The sequence below is a fragment of the Acomys minous genome (assembly GCF_964271855.1).
Source record: "Acomys minous genome assembly, chromosome: 16".
NCBI lineage: Eukaryota > Metazoa > Chordata > Mammalia > Rodentia > Muridae > Acomys > Acomys minous.
This window is the reverse complement of record NC_140498.1, coordinates 44,122,696-44,134,936: the sequence shown is the minus strand read 5'-3', so window position 1 is coordinate 44,134,936 and position 12,241 is coordinate 44,122,696. Positions and strand designations below refer to the sequence as shown.

General features: G+C 42.9%; 1 protein-coding gene and 1 long non-coding RNA gene across 25 annotated transcripts in view; one reads left to right on the top strand and one right to left on the bottom strand.

Annotated features, from left to right (window-relative positions):
• The window catches only part of RBFOX1 (RNA binding fox-1 homolog 1), a 2,117,065-nt gene that overhangs the window by 1,359,511 nt on the left and 745,313 nt on the right, over nucleotides 1-12,241 (bottom strand). The window lies entirely within an intron of this gene.
• On the top strand, nucleotides 5,039-12,126 carry LOC311586794. Of its 2 annotated transcripts, XR_014775660.1 has the most exons (4): nucleotides 5,039-5,147; nucleotides 5,726-5,896; nucleotides 8,436-8,614; nucleotides 11,643-12,126. It is a non-coding gene; the product is annotated as an uncharacterized lncRNA (long non-coding RNA). The 2 variants fall into 2 exon arrangements; XR_014775661.1 differs by lacking the exon at nucleotides 11,643-12,126 and having other exon boundaries at nucleotides 8,436-8,694.

Sequence of the window (12,241 nt, the reverse complement as noted above, 5' to 3'; positions counted from 1 at the left end):
GTGTCAGAGAAATGTCTCAAAGAGGAAAAAGTCAATCACATTGCTTTCAACTTTTGCACAGAGAAGTATACCTTTTTTAAGGCAGAGAGAAGCACTTGACTGGCTGGCATATTATGCAAACTCACAGCCCTTGCTGGTGATGCCAGATCACTACTTTATATGGAGTATACCTGGATCTATTTAATTCAGAGAGATGATAAATCTGAAGCCATGCAAAAAACATCTGACAAGAGTTAAAGATGGTCTGTAAGTGTGTAATACATATTTATCAACATGGCGGAAGAAGCCAGCAAAGACTAAGTATGTGTCCCTTAAAGTCATCTGAAAGTCAAAAAATGGCATTAATTACTTTGTCACGACAACCTTGTTCAATTTCATCTCGGGCGACTTATCAACTCTGATACTGAACTGAAATTTTAATACCAAATTGCGCCCAGGAACAGAGGTGGCGTGCCTTAAAACTGAGAGTTTCCCTTTCTCCCAGGCAATATTAAACTAATCTGCCCTGACAGGAGAGGACTCTTCCGAACTGGCTAGCAAGTCGCCCACATATGAAGCAGTAACCCAAATGTCAATTACTTTTCCAGGGGTAGACAAATTGCCAGCACACTAATGCAATTTAAGCCCAATAATTAGATAACAGGACTACAGAGAGGGCCTGGTGACAGAGCTCCTGAGATAATAGAATCTAGTGTCCTACTTCTTAAATATTAACATCATTCTGTCTCAGTCAATCGGTTTATGGTAATTTAAAAAAAGGGCAAAGCAAATTCCTTTTATTGCTAATAATATTGTGCTACTGCAGAGTTAGCTTTGAAGGTTAACAATCTACGGGGTCAAAACTTAATCATGCGTTATCTCACATTTGTGTGTATGTGGTTTTTTCTTTTTTCTTTTTTTTTCTTTCCTTTCATGTCTTTCTTTCTGAATGCCCTCTGTGGAGAGCTAAGATTTACTAAAAAAGTGTGGGCCAGAAACACACACACAGACACACACACACAACACACACACACACACACACACACACACACACACACACACACACACACACACCACAAGTGCCCTGACAACAGCCATGCTTTGTCAGTGAGGCCATCCAACTCAAGTAACAGCATCATAAAGAGAGCAACCCCTTCCGGTTGCGTGCGTTTGAAACTGTCTCAACTTGGTCACTGCTTCGTTGTCTCTGAATGCTTTAGTTTAGGGACATGGTAGGTGTGCCCAGGAATTCATCTCAAATGGCTTATGCTCCTCAACCCTGTCACCGCCATCATGGTTTTCTACGGTTAGCTTCAAAGAGCTCCAGAAAATACTTATACGCATGACAAACAGTGGGTGTGTCTGCTTTGGTTAGTTGGATGGATTTTGTCTCTTGTATTTAATGTGTTTATTCCAGTGCCTAATAGGTTTAAAGCTTCTAGAGCCTTCTAGAATACTCCACACCTAATGTGAACCTCCCTAAACACAGCTCCCTGATATTTTTAACAATGTATTTGAATGTGTCATCCAGTCGCATCAACTCAGGAAAGAACGTAGACTTAAAATGGAAATATGACTTTTGTAATCAATACGGACAGATGTGGAGGGCAAATACCACATGAAGCCATTTCTGTGAGGGAGTTAAACCTGGGCGTGGTGGCGTGCACCTATTATCCCATCACTTGGAGGCTGAGGCATATGGACTACATTGAGTTCAAAGCCATCTGGGCTACGTATTGCATTCCAATCCAGCCTGAGATATGGAGTAAGAGCGTGTCTTACAATAAACAAATGCAAAATGATAGAGTAAAATCAAATAGTTGAAACTACAGGATGATATCAGGGTAAAGCCGCTAGTGGAAGGAAGCAAAAAATGGAGAATTGTCCTCAAAAGGTACAAAGATTCACTTTCTAGGGGGTTCCTGAAAACAGAGCTTTGCTTAAAGATATTGGGTTGAGAATCTGTTAGCATGGTAGATCTTATTGTCAAGTGTTCTTATCACAAAGAAAAACCTGTATAGTGCAGAAAATGCAATAAAATAAAACAAGCATGAAGAAGCAGCCTATGGTGCCAAATAAACACAGAAGCACATCTTTGAACATGAAGACGGTGCAGAGGCTTCGTATATCCCTACACATGGAGATGTACGCATCAAACATACAGACCTTTCTATGTGTCAGTTCTACCCCCAAAACATGGTTTGAAATATAAAATAGGAAGAAGGGAGAAAAGACAGTTGGACCCAGGATTTTCTGTGTCCTAGGCAAATATTCTACCACTTAGATGTATTTCTAATTCTCCCCACTCCACACAACAAAGAAGATGGAATGAGCAAACTTCCAGTTCCTTTCAGACCACTATGAAAAGCAATTCTCTCCTGTGGGTGGCCACGAGGTTGACCTAAGGTCTGTAAACACGTATGTACATGCGCTTGTGCACACACACACACACAAACACATACACGCACATGCACACACAGAGAGACAGACAGACACAGAGACAGAGAGAGACAGACCCAAGGCCAATCTTGGAGGCAATGAATATTTCTTAGCTATTTTTAATCACTGGGATCAATTTGTTTCAGGGTATAGATGCAAGATAGAGAAACCATCAGAATCAGAACTGGGCAGAAGTTAGGTCTTAAACAGATTTCAAAAGCAACATCTAATAGGAGGAAACTGAGCCTTCACTAAAAAGGCGACACACTAGAAACTTCCTCAGGACCTGGCATAACTACCATTTCCCTGTCTCAAAGCAGTGTTTGAGTACTTTGCTTTAATTCAGTTGAACACAAGATGGAGGAAGTTGCCTTGCATGTAAGGCATGACAACGCCTGGCCACATACAAGGCTAGCACATTTGCAGGGACGGGGGCTGAGCTCCTTGAGTGAAAAGGCTTTCTGTGTTTCAAGCATGCTCTCAGCTGTAGTTAGTTCTATCGCCCTGTCTCTTTCTCTCTGTCTCTGTCTATCTTTCTGTCTCTGTCTCTCTGTCTCTGTCTTCCTCTGTCTCTCTGTCCTGTCTCTGTCTTTCTGTCTCTGTCTGTCTCTGTCTGTCTCTGTCTCTCTCTCTCTGTCTCTCTGTCTCTGTCTCTGTCTGTCTGTCTGTCTGTCTGTCTGTCTGTCTGTCTCTCTGTGTGTGTGTGTGTGTGTGTGTGTGTGTGTGCACACATGCATGCATGGTGCATAGTTATGTACAGACCATAGGTCAATCTTGGGCACATCTTGTTCCTTAGGCACTGTTCACCATTTTGGGGGCAGATCACAGTCTCTCACTAGCCTGGAACTTGCCACATAGGCTAAGCTGACTGGCTAACAAGCCCTAGGGATCTGCTTGGTTCTGCATACCAAAGCTACCCAACTTCACAAGCTTTTAAAGTTACATTTAATTGTTTATTCATATCACTCTGCGTTGGGGTACCCATGGCATGACTCATGTGTGATGGTCAAAGGACAACTTGCAAGAGTGAGCTCTCACCTTCACCATATGGGATTCACCACTGAGAATCAAACTCATGGTACAGCCCAGTGGCATGTGGCTTTGCCCATCTCATGGCTGACTTTGTTACATAGATGCTAAGTATTAAACTCAGGTCCTCATTACTGACTATACCGTCTCCCTAGATCCCACAGCACTTCTTCTTAAAAGGCAGATATGTTCCCAGAAGCTGACCTCATGTGTGTGTAAGGTAGGGCCTCACAGCTGCTCATGCTTGATTTTGTCTGCCAAACACACTAGGTTGTAATGCAGGAAATTCCACCCACTCTGGATGAGAGTTATAGGACACACACACACACACACACACAGACAGACACAGACACACACACCACACACACACACATATACACCAGACACACACACACACACACACACACAGAGGCAGACAGATACACACACACACACACAGAGACAGGCAGACAGACACAGACACACACCACACACACACACACAGAGGCAGACAGATACAGACACACATACAGAGACAGGCAGACAGGCAGACAGACAGACAGACAGACAGACAGACACACACACACACACACACACACACACACACACACACACACACACACACACACACAAACAGCTCACACCTCAGCCCTAACTCAGCTCCCACCACATGCCATGGGAGACACATATCCAGATGCACAGTTAGAACTTACATCTGGCTTCAGAGAACCGTTCCCCCCTCCCATCAGCCATCATCCGTTGCTCTCCACTTCCTCCATCAAAACTCTGCTCTTCTTCCTTCAAGGTGAACCACTGTCCTTATTGTAATAGCTACCTGCTTCTCAGTCGTTTAATATGTCCACTTGCTCTGGTTTTCAGAGCATCCCCATCCCGGCTGAATGTGTAGCTGATGGGGGCTTTTGAGCATGGTGTTTCTAATCCCATTTCCCCTGTAAGCCCTGTGGCTTTTATTGTGTGATTTTACACAGTGCAGTGATTTCAGGAGCCATATGTCCTGTTACAGCAAAACTGATGATTCACGAGCTATGAAGAGCGGGTGGAATCACCCATGTCGTTTGACTCCCCACACACAGGCACAGGTGCGTGCGCATGCATGTCAGGTAACTGCTGTCTTTCAGAGACTGACAAACGCCTTCTTTGAGGTATCTAATGTAGAGTTGAGAGAGGGCTGTAGCCTCATGCTCTCTCACTTCCTTTTGGAATCAAGGTATTTTCTGAATTAACAGAGATGACTTGGTGCCCTGTCCAGGTGTTTATTTGCTTACGTCACTGCCAGGGCCTTTGATATCATCCCTTTTATGTTCTAATGGTGCCATCTCTGGTTCTTTCCACTGGGCTGTGCTTCTGTCCAAGGTCATGGGCTGGCTGTCAGGGAGAGTCCCAGGTTTAGTTTATGGCTGGGCACCAGAGTGTTTGCACAGTCCAGGACATGACTTATATGGTTTCCTCTATCCCTGGCAACCTTCTCAGAGGTAGCTATGGCTGAGAATGTTGGCAGAGTGTTAGGTAATCAGTTGCATCAGAAAGACCTTGACACTATGAGTCGTCCCTCCCTCCCACCCACCCACAAGAGTCTCTATTGACACATGTATGGTATCACTTCCTTTTTATTTCCCACAGATGAAACTCACCCTCCATCCTTCCACCAAAAGTTTGCAATACAAAGTAACCAGATAGACAACTCAAATGAGCTCCACCAGGTGAGTATTATTTGGTTAATTCAAATTCATTATATTATTAAGGAGATTTTTTTGGTGCAAAGTGCAAGAAGAACAATCAATCTGCCTTAGACCCCTCCCCTCCATTGTTGCCTGTCAGGTTTAGACCTTTTGGCGATATGATCCAGTAATGTGTTTCAGATCTATTGATTCATCCCAGAAAGACACCATTTAAAACTCAGAAGTCACCAAATGAACTTTCCATTAAGTTTGGGAGACGGTGGTCACAGCTCATTTGACTTTTATGAACTAGAAAATGTGATGTTGGGCACAATGGCCTTCTATTAGAGGAAACCATGCGTTTAGCCATGTAGCGAAATACTGTAGTCAATTATGTGAACACACACCTATTTTACACATGGCTGGCCCTGCCTTTAAATTATTAAGGATGTGCATTTAGCTTGTTTTAAGGAGTATTTACTCCCAAGAAAGAGATGGGCGATAAGACTTTGTTCAAAAAAAATAAATGAATATTTTTCATTTCTATTAAATACTTTTTCAATAAGAAAATGGAATTGAGCCAAGAAACATTTTTGGCTGTTTATTTTTTTTTCCCACAGAAAAGAAGAAAACACGTGACCTATTTGCTCTTTGTAGATGAAAGAAAAGCAAGGAGGGAGAAAAAAGTCCCCAATCAGAAACAGTTTGAAATTCATCTACCAGGCCAGAAACATAATGATAATGTGAAATGAAGATGACAATGGAGAGAGGGGAAAAACTATTTAGATAAGGTGGAGTTTCTCTTTTCTGAAGTTCATCTTGATGGCCTGTTCTATCAACATCATTTTCTCTCAATATACTTATGTTTATATGAGTATTATGCTTAAGCCAGACTATATTAATACTAGAGTCATTATTATTCTATATTTCAGCAAGCATATACTGCCGTTCTGAATGTAATTTCAGCCAGCTGCAAGCTGTCTTGGTCGCTGCCTCCGCCAGCTCTGAACTGTTACATATTTCGTTTGGTTACCTCACCATAACATTCTCTGTGAGAGCAGAGAGTGCTGGAAACGATCTGACCCAAATCTCTCCTCTTCAGAAAATGAATTAACCCCTCTGCTGTGAACTAACACGCTCAAGGTCACACAAGTGATATGTCCAAGGTCTTAGAGTCCCCAAACAGCTCATCACAAACACATCTTTCTCTATTTCAACTCCTAAAAAGACTCTCCCTGTGTGGGTTTCTTTGATGAAGGAGTAGACAGAGCATGGAGCCAGCAGCGCCTTCTTCCCAGAATCTATCTTCCCAAGCCCTGTCAGTGCTTTCCGTTCTTTAACCCACCAAAATTAGTATTTTTCATCTTGCTGCACATTTTCCAATCCCTTGCCCCCTCCCCTTAACCCTTGCCTTCCCACAAATCATCCTGACAGAGACAGATCAAGTCCACTTTCCTATACATAAACTATGGGCTCCTATCTTTGCAGAGAATAGACCATAGTGAGTATATTAGGTAATTGGAACTGGGGTGGGGAGGGTAACAGAGGAATCCAGGGTTGGCTTATAGGACTCCAGTGTAACAACATAGGACCCACATGTGGAAAGAATAGCACAGATAGGGCAAGGAAGAAAGTGTTCAGAAGGCATTCGCGCTGACGGATGGGGATATAGAGGAGCGGGACAAAAACACTGGCCCCCAAGTTGAGAGGAAAAGCAGGGTCTAGAAATTGTAGCTTGTTGAGCCACCAAAGGCTGCTTCGGGACCCAAAAGCATAAATGAAGGTCACCCGGAAATCAGAGTTGAAGGGGCAGAGCCATGTACAGGACCTATGCCCTTAAAACACACTCGCCTAGTTGAGGTTCCCAATCTAAAGCTTTGTGCCTGTCTACGAAGCATAAGCTAGGCACATATTGATAACTGATGGGTCGAAGCTATAGCCAGGAAGACTGATTATACGGCTCTCGTCACTTTTTCTTCACTCTGATACACTCAGTGTCAAAGAAGGCACATGGGAGGTGCCTCTGCATTTATGTGGGAGGCTGTTAAACGCATTTCAGCTTTAGGTACGCAGAGAGGCAATGAGCAAAGAGGGCCTGAACACAGAAAATGCAATAAAGCATGGGAGAGAGTAGGAAGCCAATGTCTCCATTTGTAAAGATAAAGGGGGTGGGGGATAAAGATGAACCAGACGTTATTAGCATGATATATAAGCATTACACAGTGCCATTTGTAACACTTGTATTAAGAATAAATTGCCTGAATAAATTCCATTATTCTAAGAAACAGCACAAATAACAAACTGACAGCACCAGGGGGAAAAAAAAGAAAATAATAATGTAGATACTGTTGGAATTGGATGTTATTTCTCTATTTCCAGTCAAGGACCTCGTTAGGAAATGACTCTGACCAGAGGACAGAGTCCATTCTTAAAGTCACAGCCATGCATTCAAATTGAATCCTTTTAAAACAAGAAGTTAAGGGGCTGTTGTTAACAATAGTCTGAATGTACTGTGGACCCCGTCCCATGCAATGTGCTAAATGCTTCACCGACACTATTTGGATCAGCTGCAGAAACAAGGAAGATAAGTGTTACATTTCTGATTTTAGATATGCTGGACCCGAGACTTCACTACATTATTTGCTCAAAATAACATAGCTGCAGACTTGGAAGAGGCTCAATCGGCTCTTCCAGAGCATGTGTGCACCTGTTTACATGGGTACCTTTAAGTTGATCAATTACCCTGTGTGTTCACTTATATGTATATGTGTGACGGGCACATGTAAATGTGTGGGTGCAAGTGCCTATGCTCAGATATGCTGAAAACAAAGAAGTTCTTCCTCCCTTTTTCTCTACTTCATTGCTTTGAGACAGGGTCTCTCTTAGAACCAGAAGCTAACTTCTTATCAAGGCTGGTGTTAAATGTTGTGATCTACCTATTGCTGACACTCCACTCCACTTGACCTGACCCCACCCCAATGCAGAATTTATAGACAGGCACAGCCGTGCTTGGCAATTTTATGTGGCAGTTAGGATTTGAATTTGAGTCCCTACCCACTGAGCCAGCCCTTCAATTGACTCTTTTGAGCTTCTATCTTCCTAGCTGAAAAGAGTAGGGGGGTCACTGAAGTCTACCTGACAGAATGCATACACAGCCCCAGGCTCAGAACTTAAGATGAATGGCAGTGGCTCTCAGGAATCATTTTATGCAACGCAATCATTTCTAGGGCTTACTATTTGAGTCTCAATGCAAAGCTGTTTTCAATATTAGTCATCTACTTTGATCCTAAGCTTGGCTTGACTTCCCAAACTCATGATTTTCATCTGCAGATCTACCAGGATCCCATTTCCCGATCAGAAGAGCTTCCATCCATGTGAAGGTGTGTAAGCAGACCTCTGTGTCTCCCACTTAAAAAGAAAGCACACCAGGAGGCTGTGGAGATGCTCAGTCAGTGCGCAGCACATGAACACAATGACCTGAGTTCAATCCCCATTACTCTGACAAAAAGGTAAGCATGTGCACATGTAATTCCAGAGCTGCGGAGGCAGAGACAGGTGGATCTCTGGGGCTTACTATCTGGCAGGCACAGAGCGCTTGGTAATATTCAAGCCAGTACCAAGCCCTGTCTCAAAAATAATAAGTAAATAAGGTGTATAGTGCCTGAGGAGCAACACTTGAAGTTGTCCTCCAGCCTTTATGTACACGCACACACTTGTGTTTGAGCACTTCCATGCACAAGAATACACACACACACACACACACACACACAAGCACATCAGCATTCCCCTCTTCTGCCTGCCCACTCTCTGAGCTCAGAAAGCTTAGAATCCGTTCCACAAACTCATGAGAATCACCTGGAGGCATAAAGAAGCTCCAAGTCCACAAAATAGAAAAAGCACGTGCGTTCTGTTGACTTTCAGGAAACTAATGTTGGAAATGGTAGAAGACAAGGAAGCAAGTCCAAATGAAGAGAGGGATGCTGCAAGGGATCGGTCTGGGATGCAAGATGCCAATAGACGGCACTGCCAAGTCAAGCAAACTCTACCCTGGGGATACGGCTCCACGGCTCCACAGTACGGCTGTGCTTCCAGAAGAAAAGTGTGCTGTACGATTAATACCTCTCCCAGGCAATCCATCACTCCAGAGCATCTCACTTTAGTGCATTTCAAAATTGTTTCTCTCTGACTGTACATCTGAGAGATTTAGTGGCGAGAAGAAACTGTCTTATATTTGTGTGGACTTTCTAAAAAGGAAAACTTTTAAGTGCTCAGAACTTAAATCTTCAGAGAATAGATTAGATCTGATTACTAAATGGGTTAATTATTCAGACTATTATTATAAGTTAGAAAAATATTTATATTCATGTCTTCACTCCTTCAGTAGTCCTTAAAATATCAAGAACCATACCTGTTGGCTTTTACATATCCACTGACTTGGTTAGCTTTAGTTGTCAACTTGACACAGCCTAGAGTCATCTGAGAGGAAAAGTATCAGGAGAGGAATTACATAGATGTGGTGCCTGTGTGGGGTTATTTGATTATTACTTGATGGGGGAAGGCACCCCCCCCCCCGTGGGCAGCACCACCCCTATGTTCTGGCTGTGTAAAAAAGCTGCCTAAGCATCATCCCTTATGGTTTCAGCTGAATCCAGTGGCCAGAGGTAATGCTGTGTCAATAGCAAATGGGTCTGGCTTCCAGTTCACAGATGAGTTCCTGTCCTGGCTTCTCTCAATGGTAGATTGTGACCTGTAAGCTGGGCTAAACCTTTTCTTCTTTTATTTTATTTTTCTTTATGCTCATGATATTTGTCACAGTAACAGAATGAAACTAGAAATAGCAGAAGAATGCATTCCATATTAAACAGTGGGCACAGAAATGTGAACAACCATAGTCATTATCCTTAGTGTGCGGCGCGAACACACTAGGGTTGGAAATGCATGCTTTATACAAGGATGCTTCAAATTGCAGCTGGCAGGCCTAGGGCTATCTATGCACAAGCACAAATACAATATGTGGCCAAAGAAGACACACAAACCCTGAAAGGGAGCCCCCAGAGCTAGTGACAGTCATGGGAAGAAAACTTGGAGGAAAGTTGTATCTGGGCCAAGAGACAGAACGGAGGGAGCAATTGCCAAACAGAGATAGTAGGCAGGAGTGGGACAGAGAAGGTGACAGCATTAGGAAATCATAAGTGAGTGGTAGGTTGTAGTGTGTGTGTGTGTGTGTGTGTGTGTGCGCGCAATGGACCCTTGTTAATGGGAGATTAAGGGTTGTTTCAAGGGCTCAGCAAGGGAGTAAGCTGTTTCCCCAGGCTTGGTCATAATCCTCATGATAATAAATAAGGAAAGACAAGACATTACCTAGTGTTTACTTTCACTGAAGAGATTTGAAGTGAAAAAGAGAAGAAATGTGCAGCATAAGGTGGCCACCAGAGCCTAGGTAAGAGGAGACTTCATTGTGAAGAATGAGGAACATACTAGTTTCTGTGATTCTTCAGCACTCAGGTCAGGCATGAGGCAGGAAGGCTAAGGCAGGGTTCTACATTGGGTACCTGAAGGCTACCAACTGAAAAGATGAGGGAAATGATGGTTTTCAATCACAAGAGATGTTGACCTCCACACAGGATACATAGAACTCAAGGTGGAGGTGTCTGCTAGTCAGTTGCTACAGAGGAATGAGCCTCCAGACTTAGCCTTCTGGTGAGTGCATTCCGTCATCCACAAGAAAGCAAAAGAGTTCAGAACCTCAGATAGCAACGTCCTTCACCAGGAAGATGGGCAAGGAGATAAGAGCACTGATGGTGCGCAAAAGATGAAGTACAAAGGGCAAATAAATGTGAAGCACATTCATGGAAATGCAAACTCAAGCATCACTGAGAATCCATCTCACCCTGATGACAATAGCTACATCAAGAGGCCTGATGAGATGGCTCGACGGGTAGACATGACTGCCACCAAGGATCCTGACCGGAGTTTGAATCCTGAGACCCACAACACAAGTTGTTCTCTGACCTCCACATGTGAGGTGTATACACACACACACACACACACAGACACACACACACACACACGCATACGCACACATGTGCAAATAAATTCCATTTAAGTACTTAAAAATGTCAGCAACAAATACTCAGGAAGGTGGAGGAAAAAATGAAAACTCTCTGGTGTGGGAACATGAATGAATCCACACATTATGGAAATCAGTATCGAGGGGCCGCAAAATCTAAAATGAGAAATACCATGTGATCTACTATGAGGCAGACTGAGTCAAAACACCATAGAGATGCTTGTATACCCATTTTTACCACAGCATTATTCACAGTAGCCAAGGGAGAGAGTGAGCCTAGACCCACATTAAGAGACAAACAGGTAAAGAAGCCATGGGAGATACACACAATGGGACTTTGTTCACTCATAAATAAGAATACATTCAGATCACTTCCAAAAAATGGATATTGATAGAACATTTTGCTAAGTGAGATAAGCAAGTCATAGATAAAATAACATGATTTTTCTCTCATATGTATACTCCAGATTTTACATATGCAGATGCATACACATCACATAGAGCAGAAGGGAAGAGAACCACTCGGAGAAGGAGAAGCACTAACAAGAACAAGGAGAGCATAAAGGAATGAACATGGTCACAGGACACACTCACAGGAATAAATATGTCATGTGAATCCCAGCACTTTCTGTAATGAATATATCACTGGAAAATAATTAGGCCCACAACATGACTCCACAGCCTCGGCCACCAAGCCTGAAGACTTGAGTTCAACCATCTACAACTACATAGTAGATGGAAAAAACAAATTCTTCTAAACTGTGAGAATATTAGTGCATCTACCCATACATACATCATATATACATACATACATACATGCATGCATGCATACATACATACATACATACTTTTTAAAGCAAGCAAAAAAGTTTTTTATGGAGAAACAGGCAGAAAAAGAGATCTGCAGATTCAAGGGAGATAGAGCTTTGATAGGGACGGCACATCTTTTATTACCACATCCAGTAAGGGGAAGAAAGCAAAGTCTCTAAGAACTCCAAGGAATGGGCAGAGTTAAGAGAGTGTGTGCACAAGTGATGGATAAACACAATAAATATATTTAGCATTT